The sequence below is a fragment of the Sciurus vulgaris genome (assembly GCF_902686455.1).
Source record: "Sciurus vulgaris genome assembly, chromosome: 15".
Classification (NCBI taxonomy): Eukaryota; Metazoa; Chordata; class Mammalia; order Rodentia; family Sciuridae; genus Sciurus; species Sciurus vulgaris.
Window position 1 is genome coordinate 34234492 of NC_136476.1, and position 12630 is coordinate 34247121.

Here is a 12630-nt window from a genome sequence, read left to right on the forward strand (position 1 = left end):
AACCACATGAACAACCATTTAGGGCAGTGACTAGATAAGAAATGTGTATTGCAGAGAGGGGTATAACTCAGTGGTAGAGCATTTGCCTAGCATGAACAAAGCTCTGGGTTCAATTGCCAGCACTGCAAAAAAAAAAAAAAAAGAGAGAGAGAGAGAAGGAAATGTGTCTTATAGTCAGGCAAATCTGATTCAAGTCCTACTCACCACTTGACCACTTGCTCCTTAGGTAACTTCATACAATTTATTTTTTCTGGGCTTAATAGCATTCACTTCCTAGAGCTATTTAGAAGGGTAAATGCACCAAGTATATTGCCAAGAGCCCAGAAGAACTTGACAAAATGATACTTTCTGCTTTCGATGAATCAATTTCATTTATGAGGAACTTCAGTCCTTTTTCTTAGTTTTCACCCCCACTACCCACTCCATACAAGCAAAGAACCACCCTCACAATAAGAGTGTGTATGTGTACAGCAGACAATGTTGGGGAAACGCATAGGATTTGCATCCCAGAAACCTAACCCTTCAAAATTGAACATTAGACACATCTACTCTCTCTCTCTTTGTTTTTTTCTTAATTATAGATAGACAGAATGCCTTTATTTTGTTTATTTTTATGTTGTGCTAAGGACCAAACCCAGTGCCTCATGCATTAGGCAAGTGCTCTGCCACTGAACTACAGCCACAGCCATAGCCACATCTACTCTTAAAAAGGTCTTTTCACCAATTTCAGGAGCCTTGAACTCTAGCTTATCAAGATTGCTGAACCCTACCTCTGTGCAATTCCTCTACCTCCAAATGTATGTTAATTTCTAGTGCACTAAACTGGTCTCACTTTTTTAACCATAAGTCTTTTCCAATACAAAAACCTTTTTTTTCCCAACAGGATTTTTTTTTCTTAGCGGTTGATATGCTAACTCTTTTTCATACTCATGTACTTTTGGTTTACATTTTGGAATTCTGTATAGATACTTCATTTGGAAAAAAAAAAAAGTTTCTATTACCAAAAATGGGAGGAGAAGGGGTTTGTTTGTTGGTTGGTTGGTACTGGTGATTGAGCCCAGGCATGCTTTACCACTGAATTACATCCCCAGCACTTTCTCTATTTTCTTTTGGGACAGGGTCTCTGAGTTGCTAAGGGCCTGGCTAAATTGCTGAGGCTAGTCTCTAGTTTGCAATCCTCCTATCTCAGCCTCCTGAGTTGCTGGGATTACAGCGGTTGATATGATAACTCCAGTAGGAGAAGACATTTTAAAATAACCTTTATAGACCAGGGAAGTAAAGGAGACAATACACCAAATTTTACTCAAGAAACGGTAAATTCAAGCTTCCTCAGGAATGTTGGATGAAGTTGTGAGCACACAAAACTGCTTCATTCAATCATATGTTATATGGGGGGGGGGGGGGGGGGAACAGCAAAGGAATAAAGAAGAATGTCAAGGCTATTGGCATATTTTTTCCAGAGGCTAACCAAATGTGACATCATTATGACACATAAACACAAGCCAAATTCAAGGTTCCTCATGCAGAAGCAATCTCTAATTGCCTTAAGGGCTTTGAAATCAGAGACATGGCATTTTTATAGCAATAAAGATCCAGGATGTCAGCTAATTAAACTGCCTCACTTTATAGATAAGAAACTGAGTCACTACCTAATTAATAGCAGAGGTGGGCCAGATGTTGAGGTTCTTTCATTCCAAGTGCATTCCTCTGCTCATGACTGGTAAATAGTCACTATCAAGAATGGTACCATGCTGGGTGCAGTGGAGCATGCCTGGAATCCCAGCTGCTTGGGAGGCTGAAGCAGGAGAGTCACAAGTTCAAAGCCAACTTCAGCAACTTAGTGAGGTCTAAGCAACTCAGTGAGACCCTGTCATTAAATAAATACAAAATAGGGCTGGGGATGTGGCTCAGTGGTTGAGTGTCCTGAGTTCAATCTTCAATACCATAAAAAAAAAAAAAAAAAGGGTATCCTGTGTGCATGTGACAAGACCCAAGAGGATGTAGTAGGCGAAATGAAGGGAGATATGTGAGCACTGGAATCTCAGAGAGTTTTGTTCAAGTTACTTTACCTTCTTTGGCCTAAATTAATTCACCTATAAAAGGGGGTGTAATCCCAGGAGGAAACTTTTGGAGGTGGGATGTGTTTATGCATAGATATGCTGATGATTTCACAGGTATATATTTGTCTCCAAACTCAATAAGTTGTAAACATTAAATATGGACAGCTTTTTGGGTTTTGTTTGGTTTGGGGTCCTGGGGATTGAACCCAGGTCTCACACATTTTAGTCAAGGGCTCTACCATTGAGCTATGCCTTCAACAGTTTTTTGTATGTCAATTGTAGCTCAATAAAATGATTTAAAAAAAAAAAACAAAAAAAAACCAGGAGCCTAATTATTCCCTTGGAGGGTGATTTTTGAGGATTGAAAATACAGTAATGTATATGAGATCCCGTTACTATGTCTAGAACATGGTAGGCATGAAATGAATACTAGTATCTTTCCCTTTCTCAGTCACACCAACAGACAAATTGGGTTCAAGGTCATACGTCAACCAGAAAAAAATAACAACTGCCATATTTCACTGAGAGATAATGAAATATGTGGGTGTTTAGTCAGTACACTTTGTGGGGCTAGAGGCTGACTGGGCCAGTCTTTCATAGCTGTCAAGAGAATGCAGAGAAACACAGGAGGAGCTTTGCCCCACGTTCTGTATCAAACAATGGTGTGTACTAGGTCCATGTTGTTTTCCAGCCTGAACCCCTGTCTTTTGTGACTCCCCATTCATTTTCCAAGGGCAGGCTTAGTCCTCTTCTAGTTCCCAGAGCCAATCTTGCCCTGGGGCCGGATGTGCTCAAATGACTCCAACTTCACACTTGGTGGTCAGTCTCACCCTAGCCTATCATCCTAGTCTGATAACTGGGCTTTCTGCCTGCTCTCCTATCTCATTTATTGCCCCATTGACCTGCTTTCTACTTTCTTTAGCTTTATCAGTCTACCATGTATCTGGTAGGATGCCCACTGCTTTGTCACCTTGACACCTCTAGCAGCAAAAAATTACAATGGCAATCTTGCACATAAGAGCTTCCCAAAAGGCCAGTCCGTGTTAACCATGTTACCCACCCTGTCCTTCAGTTATGCCTGAATGATCCAAGGAAAGAGGTTACTGACCTATCAGCTTTTTTCCTGAGAATTTTAAGACTTAAGAGAAACAAAATGGGGAGAGCTGAATCATCTCTGGCAATGTTTAAAGGAGAAGCCCATGAGCTCTTCCTGTTTTTGAAGGACTGATTTTATTACTAGACAGGGTCTTGAGAACTGGACCATCATGTCCTTTGTCACTGCATACTTAGCATGTGTAAGGCCCTGGGTTCAATTCCCAGCACAAAAAGAAAAAGGAAAAAGAAAGAAAAAAAATTCCTTTTTCAGTACTAGGGATTGAATTCAGGGGCATTTTGCCACTGATCTACATTCTTAACCCTTTTCATTTTTTATTTTGAGACTAAGTTGCTGGCCTCAAACTTGTGATCCTCCTGCCTCAGTCTCCTGAGTTGCTGGGATTACAGGTGTGTGCCACTGTACCCAGCTAAAAATCTTCTATTTAAGCTTGCACAATAAATCTAATTTGTTGCATGACAGAAGATTCATTTCTGGTGCTTGCATCTAATATGAACCTTATCCAGTACTCATCTGAACTCAGTGGTCCAGAAACTTTCTTTCAGTATGCTTACCCACCCAGGTCAAATACTAAAGCATAACAATATACACTTGTTCTTAACATTGGCAGTTGTTCCAGTTTCTTCATAGGAATCATAATTCTTCTTATTCCAGTTAAAGTAATGTCTTTGGTGCCATTCACTTATCCATTCTATCCATTTGTCAATCCATCTATCCATCTATTTTTTTCTGTATCAAACATCTATAAAACATGGGGCTCTAGGTTTACGAAACTATAGCTAACAGTAACACTGCTTTTCAACATATGGATCAGTGGAGGAGACAGCCATACCAACAAATAATCTCAGAACAAAGAGTTTAGCAGATATGGAGGTAGCAGCAAGTGACTATCCTCAGAAAGGGGATCAGGAATCTCTGCAAAGACTAGTTAATGTTTAAATGAGTATCGGAGAATGAGTTTACCAAGAGAAGAAAGGTAGTACTGCTCTAAAAACAAAACAAAACAAAACAAAAATGTTGCAAGAATGTTAACTATTAAACTTAATAATCTGTTGCTGGACTTTATTCCACAGTATATTTGTACATGTAACAAATAATTCATGTCTGAGATTAAGCATTGTAGCATTGTTTGTTAGGGTAACAGATTGAAACTAATACAAATGTAAATTAATAAAGCACTAGTTAAATAAAATTGTATTTCTACTTGATAGATGATACAATTGTAAAAAAAGAATGAGGAAGATCTCTATTTATTGGTATGAAAGATCTTTCAGGATACAACAGTAAGTTTAAAAAGGAAAGGTTAGCTCAATTCACAATAGCTAGCTTGTGGAACCAACCTAGATACCCTTCAATAGATGAGTGGATAAAGAAACTGTGGTACATATACACGATGGAATATTATTCAGTCATAAAGAAGAATAATATTATGGCATTTGCAGATAAATTGATGGAATTGGAGAATATCATGCTAAGTGAAATAAGCCAATCCCAAGAAAACAAAAGCTGAATGTTTTCCCTGATAAGTGGATGATGATACATAAGAGGGGTGGGGGAGAGGGGTGGTGAGGGAAGAATGGAGGAACTTTAGATTATGTAACAGGAAATGAGAGGGAGGAGGGGGGTATGAAAAATGGTGGAATGAGACAGACATCATTACACTATGTACATGTATGATTACAGGAAGGTATGAATCTACATCATGCACAACCTTAGAAATGAAAAAATGTACTCCATTTGTGTACAATGAATCGAAAAGCAGTCTGTAAAAATAAAAAAATTATTAAAAAATTAAAAATTAAAAAGGAAAGGTTAAAAAATAAATAAATGTTTAGAACAACACCACTTTTTTATTTTAAACAAGGTAAAATGAGATCATATATTTATGTTTGTTCAAATTTACATTAAAAACTCTATGAGTCATATACGTCTGATAACAGTGCTTACTGTTGGGTATGGGTGGGTGAAAATCAAAAAGATAGTACCAGCGTGGAAATAAGATTCATTTAACCTTTATAATTTTAATTTTTGACCTACATGAAAATATCTATTAAGAACTGTTTCCAAAGAATGCATTGTACAGAAACAACAAAGTTAGATACAGGGCTCAGGAGACAACACTTTTTAAAACTTCACCGTGAGTCAGAAACTTGTTGGCAAAAGTAAATGAGGGAAGAATGTTTTGCTTTACCTCTCTTTTGAAGGTGGTATCTATTACATAGGGAGCTAGCTATTCTCTGCAGTTACCCAATATGAGAATAAGCATGTTTAAAAAAACAAACAGGCAAACGGAGATTTTGGGCTGGTGGGAAAGCAAAACATTTGAAGGGCAATCCACCATACATATTTGGAAGCAGAATTTTTATTTCTTCATAAGAAATAAGATGTATTCATTTCATTTAAACATTTCTTCTGCCTTATTCCTAAATGGATTGTTTATTGGATATACTGGGGGGTTAAAAAAAAATAGAAATTCTGTCTTACCACTTGAACCACTATAACAAAATACCATAGATTGGGTGGCTTATGAACAACAGAAATTTATTTCTTGTAGTTCTGTAGACTGAAAACTCCATGGTCAAGGACTGAGGTTGGGGATGCAGCTCAGTGGCAGAGCATTTGCCTAGCATGCACGAGGATTTGGTTTCGATCTCCAGTCCAGGAAATAAATAAAGGAAGGAAGGAGCTCGCAGATCCCATGTCTAGTAGGTTCCTCTTCCTGGGATGGCACATTGCTGCTGTGTTCTTACACAGTGGAAGAAGTGATGACAGCTCTCTAGAACTTCTTTTATTAGACCCTAATTCCCATTTGTGAAGGCTCTGCTCTAGTGATCTAATCACCTCCAAAGGCCCCCACCTCCAAATATCACATTGGTGGGTTTCAACATATGAATTTGGGCTGACGGGGGGTGTGGTAACATTCAGACCATAGCAACTGCATATCCTAAAATCATTTTCCAATTTAAAAAAACGTCCAGGGTTGGGGATTAGCTCAGTGACAGAGTGCTTGCCCAGCACCTGCAAGGTCCTGAGTTCAGTTCTCAGCCCTGGGGGAAAACAATCCTCTGAAATATTGAACTTTAGAAGCCTCCCTTGTAAAGCACAAGATACAAGACCCAAAACTTACTTTCCCCAGGCTATTGGCCTGCAAGGGTCAGGGTCAGTTTTATTTGTTTTTCATCCTTCTAAAACCCAATGCACTCCTCCTTAAAAGGAGAATAGTCTCATCTTAGACATTCCATGACATCTGATTATTATAAATGTCATTCAGACACTCAAATGAAAGAAGATATAATTAAATAAAATCAATATTCTTTAAATTAGTGTTTTTTCTGACAGTTTCCATTCACTGGAAGTATAGTTCCCAATTTCATAGTTTCAAAACTTTGTGTTTTCAGTTCACCAAAGGATGACCAGATTTGAGGAGACTGGATTATTCTACCAAAATTCAGAGGAATCTTTGTGTTCATAGATGATGTTGTTTCTGACTGTCCTTACTGCCTTTCTTCCTTTCAGGCTGGTGGGGCAGTCAATCATAGTGTCCAATTATGTGGCCACAAGGTAAACTAGATTTGGCCAAATATAGTTGCTCATTCCTAAGTCCCAGTCATTTATTCAAAGAAATGGGATAGTTGTGTTGTGCATCCAAGTTGGATTAATCATCTTCTTGGATTTTTGCTATTTGGAAGTAGAAGAGAAGAAGCCTTGCTTCTTAGTTCACAAAATCTGAAAGGACATGACTACAGGGCAGTCAGCAGCCATGTTTAATATATGTTCATATACTGTAAGTTTGGAAGGCTTCTCCAAATGTTTAAGAAGTAGCCAGGTATAGTGGCACACATCTGTCATCCCACCAGCTCAGCAGCCTGAGGCAGGAGGATCACAAATTCAAAAACCTGGAAAGAAATTTAGCAAGGCTGTAATCTACATAGGGAAAATTAAAAGAAACAAAAAAAATTTTTTTAAATGTTTGTAGTTATAGATGGACACAATGCCTTTATTTTATTTGTTTTGTTTTTATGTGATGCTAAGGATTGAACCCAATGCCTCACACATGCCAGGCAAGCGCTCTGCCACTGAACTACAACCCAGTCCCTGAAAATTAAAAATTTTTAAAAAGGGCTGGGGATGTGGCTCAATGGTCAAGCACTCCTGGGTTCAATCCCCAATACCCCCACCCCCAGGAAAAAAGTTCGAGTCATTTTATGCTATTGGCATTATGAGTAATGTTTTTAAAAATCCTTGAAGGCTGAAGATGTAATTCAGAGAATTCATAGGTAGAACATTTACCTAACATGTACAAGGCCTTGGGTTCTATCCCTAACACCACAAAAACAAAATAAAACAAAAAAATCAAAACCTTTAATTGGCCTATGTTCATTTTTCTTTTCAAATTTGAAAATACATATCAGAGTGCAAAGGACCTTGTTCATAGCAGGTACCAGTGTGACTTTTGAGGTGCTTATGTGTCCAACCAACTTCTTAAGTTTGGAAAAATATGGAAGAGTACAAACTGAAGTGGGGGAAAGATTGCATAAGACTGAAGGACTATAATTCAAGAATCTTGGATGTTCTGAAGGAAAAGAGAAAAATATGATCACATGTTAGTTAGCTGGAATATTACTCGCAAAAGTGCAGAAAAGGAAGCAGGCAAAAAAGTCACCCTGACTGGGACAGGGAGTGAGGGTCAGAGGTGGCTAGGTAGGCCCCCAAACACAAGATTTCTGTCCAGGAGTCCTGAGACTAAGGGAGGAGCATTAGCTTGGGAGAAGGAGAAGTGGCAGGGATGCCTCTTTCATGTGGAGGCGGTGGAGAGAGGATGAGACCCGGAGAGGGAGCATGCTGTGGATGTGCATGCACTAGACACATTACATGCCTAACTGCTTTCTCTGAGTACCTCTCTTCCTGTACACAGACACCTTTCAAATGGAAATTTCCTTTTTAAAGGGGCAAATTTATAGTTTATTGTTAGGCAATTAGGAGAGAGTAAAAAGCTTTCCCTGAATCTGCTGATTCTCAATTGCCTTTAGCTCAAAAAAATCCCATGCTCAAGTGGTACAATTTGGAGGGGGGTGGGGAGCATGCCTTGATACATTAGAGACCAAACCTGGAATCAATTTGTTACCAAGCTAGGTCATTTTGCCTGCCAAACAATATGCCAATTACTGAAACAACTAGGTTTGCAAAAGAGAGTTCATTTATTCGTGAGGCAAGCAAACATTAGATGGAAACCCAAGTCTTAAATCTTCCTCCCTTAGATAGGGTTTATGGGTATTTATGGGATAAAGAAACAGGGTGGTTTGAGGCATAAGGAAAGGTGATTGAATTTAAGGAAAAGTGAAGCAATCAGTGGTCTGTGCATGCATAATCAAATGTTATGCTTTGGGCTGGGGAGATAGCTCAGCTGGTAGAGTGCTTACCTCACAAGCACAAGGACCTGAGTTCAATCCCCAGTACCGAAAAAAAAAAAAAAAAAAAAAAAAATGTTATGCTTCTTCATTTGACATATTTTCAGAAAATGGTGGCATTGGAACTGGCGATGTAGCTCAGTGTAGCATGCATGAGGTCCCAGGTTCAATCCCTAGCGCTGCTGGAAGGAAGGAAGGAAAATGGGGCATTAGAATGCTTTGAGGTATGGGGGGTGGGAGGGGGGCAAGAATGGAGGAAGGAGGGACTGTATAGAGGGAAAAGAGGGGTGGGAGGGGTGGGGGGGTGGAAAAAATAACAGAATGAATCAAACATCATTACCCTATGTAAATGTATAGACTACGCAAATGGTATGCTGTTACTCCATGTACAAACAGAAACAACATGTATCCCATTTGTTTACAATAAAAATAAATTAAAATTTTTAAAAAAGACATAAAATAAAAAAGAATGCTTTGAGGCAGAGTTCTAACCTTCAGACATCAAAAAGTGTACAGCAAATGTGAAAAGTTGGTGCTTTTGACTAGTTTGAGCTACCTCCAAGTTCCTGAAAAACAACTTAGGCACTTGACTTAATATGTCAGAGGTGTTATTTGTAGAAAAGCTAATAGGAGTTTATTGCTTAGCTTGTTGATATCTAAAATTGGTTAAAGTAAGTGAGGTTATACAGTTTATTCAGGTCTTCCCTTGGTTTCATTAGGGCCTCCTGGGCCTGGAAATAATCTCCTCCCAAGGATAATCAATCCCTAGAGAGAGTAAGGAACTTTCCTTTGAATGTACCTGTCATATACAAACCTACAATCCAGAGTCCACTTCCTTATCTCTTCATTGGTCTCTCACACTCAGGGCTGTGAGTCCCCTGCCCTTTTCACTCCAGGGCAGGTACCTGACATCCAAGGCGACCCATATGCTCCAGAGCTTGCTGAAATCACTCAAGAGAATCCTAAACCCTTTCACCTTGCTTCACTCATTCCCTCCTATGGAAATCACAATAAAGGCCTTGGCCCATGTTTACTCTCACTCCTAATCAACAATGGTGCTTCTGCATGTCACCCCTGCATGGCATGGCATGGCATGGCCTCGTCTCTTATCTTAGGAACTGAGGAACGAACCATCTTTTAAGTTGTCTCCTCTCAGCTGTGACCTGTGTGGTGAGGGAATAAGTAATCCTCAGAGGTTTGGGCCAGCTGGAAATAAAAGGCTGTAAAAGTAGTATTAAGAAATAAAACAGGGCTGGGGAGATAGCTCAGTTGGTAGAGTGCTTGCCTTGTGAGCACAAGGCCCTGGGTTCCAACCCCCAGCACAGCAAAAAAAAAAAAAAAAAAAAAAAGTGGGGGGGTACAAGAAATATATATTGAAAGCAGGGGCTTGATGGGTGGAAAAGACTTGATGGGTCTGATCCTAACAAAGGGGAAAAGCCCGAGAGTGCTTCATTTATAGTGAAACACACCAAAGGAATTTATTGTGAGGAATGGTTCTTCAAGGTAAACAAGAAGTGAGAGGCTGTGGGGAAGTTGCCCTGATTGGGGACTTATCACTTGAACAGTGATTCTTCCCCCTGCAGGCAGCTGTCCCCTCAAGGCTATTTAGGCACACTGGTAACTCTCTTACCCCAGGGCAGCAGGCATCTGAATTCAGAGCTATCAAACCACAAATTCCATACCAGGCATGGAATCTGTCCCATTAATAGTGACCACCTGCAAGTGGGTATGTCTTTCAGCACCGCTGTACTGAGAGGAGCCCAAGAGTGCAGTCTAGCTGTCCAAGGTTATGGAATTCAAAGCAATCATTCATTTGCTGCTTCCAACAGTCTCCTGGATCTGTTCACCTTCACCATACCCAAATAATAAAACATTTCAAAAGTAGCTACTTATTTATTGTTTCTCATATTAGAACTGAGGGAAAATCTGAATAACCATCTAGCCACACTTATTTTTAGCCATTTGCCTTTATCTCCTATTGTAGAGATCACCAGGTTGTACTCTCAGAGCATGCCATGCCACCATTTTCTGAACACATGTGTACTATGAAGTGTTATGAAATTCAGTTACACATGTACATAGCACTTAGCCTAAAGACCAATCCCCTCTCCCCATTCCTCAGACTACCCTGCTTCTTTATCCCATAAATACCCATAAATCCTATTCTCAGGGAGGCAGATTTGAGGCTTGTTTTTTGGTCCCATGCAATTGGTGCCCTCATGAATAAACTCTTTCTCTTTGGCCAAACTCATCATCTCAGTGATTCACATACTGTGCAACAGGCAAAACAGGTCTGGTCCAGTAACGATTACTGTCAAAGTACCAGAAATGCATGTTGTATCAGATGATAACCAAAGTATAAAATAAACATTCACAAACCCATACTTGTTAGCACAAAAAGACTGGGACAGATGCAAACTTTATGAATCATCTCAGTTGTTTATTCAGGAACGAAGTTTCACACAGGATGCAGGGATGAAGTGGCGTTGGTGGACCCAATTCCCTAGTGGAAAATGAGCCACTGAACAAAGAAAGGGATTGGGTTTACATAGGTTATTTTCAAAGGGTGATCTAGTGAGCATTCCAGTTTGGGCACTCAGGAAAAAGGTTTGTGAGAATTTGAAAATTTATTTTACTGGGCAATATTTTTACTTGGAGAAGAATGGAGACTCTGGGGTCAGCATTCAGAGTTTATCTCTTTCTCTTGAGGGTCCCATTCTACTGTCATTGGGAAAGGACTTATCTGGAGAAGGATCAATGCTTTGGCTTTCTTTCTAGGGATTGTTCTGTCATAGGGAAAGAATGCACTAAGAAAGCTATCAGTGTGTGGCTTTCTTTTTCACTTCCTTTTCTCAGGTCTCACTGTTTGGGGTTTGTTTTGTTTTGTTTTGTTTTTTAACCCGCCCCCTCCTCCATTTTGGACTAGCTGCTGCATATCAGAGAAAACATTCTATCCTTGACTTTTTGAGACAGGCTTATTTCACTTAGCATTATAGTCTCAGAGGCAACTTTGACAGCTCATGGGTTCCTATTCCTATTCCTCAATACTAAGTCTTTTCTTTGATAAGGAGAATTTGGAAATCAAAAGCCAGATAACACTCCAGAATCTTTTTGGTTTGTGTCACTACTCAGAATTTCTGACTCTAAATACTACACCAGTATCTCAATCCAGTGGTTGGTTCCAGTATCCCTAATTAGGAAATCTTAGGGTTTTTCCCTCCCTCCCAAATTGGGACAAAGGTCACCTAGAATTACAGGGGACTCTATTCATCTTGGGACCCTGGAACCTCTGGTTCCAGTGCCTAGTAAACCCCATTTGTCAAATATGCTATGGGCCAGAAGATGTCTTTATCATGACCTTTTCCCAAGAAGCAGCAGCTGCTGATAAAACCTAGCTGACTGCCAAATTGTCCTGATTGCTGTTGGTGCTTACCACTAATCCTTCTTTCCTTATGAATGTATGAATCCCTGCCATTCATACTTCTCAAGTTGCTACTCCCCAATGCAACATCACACAGTGACAATGAACCACCTTTCCCTGCTATGCTCATGGTGATCCTGCTCTCATCCACTGCTGCACATGAACCTCTCTGAACTCTACTCCTGAAACCAATGTTACTAATCTCCAGAGATGTATTGGACCAAATTCTTCCATTTGAAGCATGACCTCATTCTCTGGAGTGAGAGCTCCCCCTGTAGAGAGTTTTGGACCAAGTGTTACAGGCTATGAAGACCGTCTTAAGGTCGCAAGAGAACCCAACTCAAACTAGCTTGCTTAATTAAAAAAAAAAAAAAAGTCACTAATGAGGCAGTTAAGAACATGCCACCTCCAAATGTGCCTTTCTGGCATATTGATTATTTTAAGTTAAAGGTACTTGAAAAGGTGCAAGAATATTGTGACTTCTGTTTCTTAAAAGCATAAAATGAAATTTCCATGTGACATGCATGCATGATTTTGTTGGGATGAACCCAACTACTATTTCTAACTATAATGTTCTAATAAAAAAGTGTCCATGTGAAAGATGTCCTCCCCCCCACCAAAAAAAAG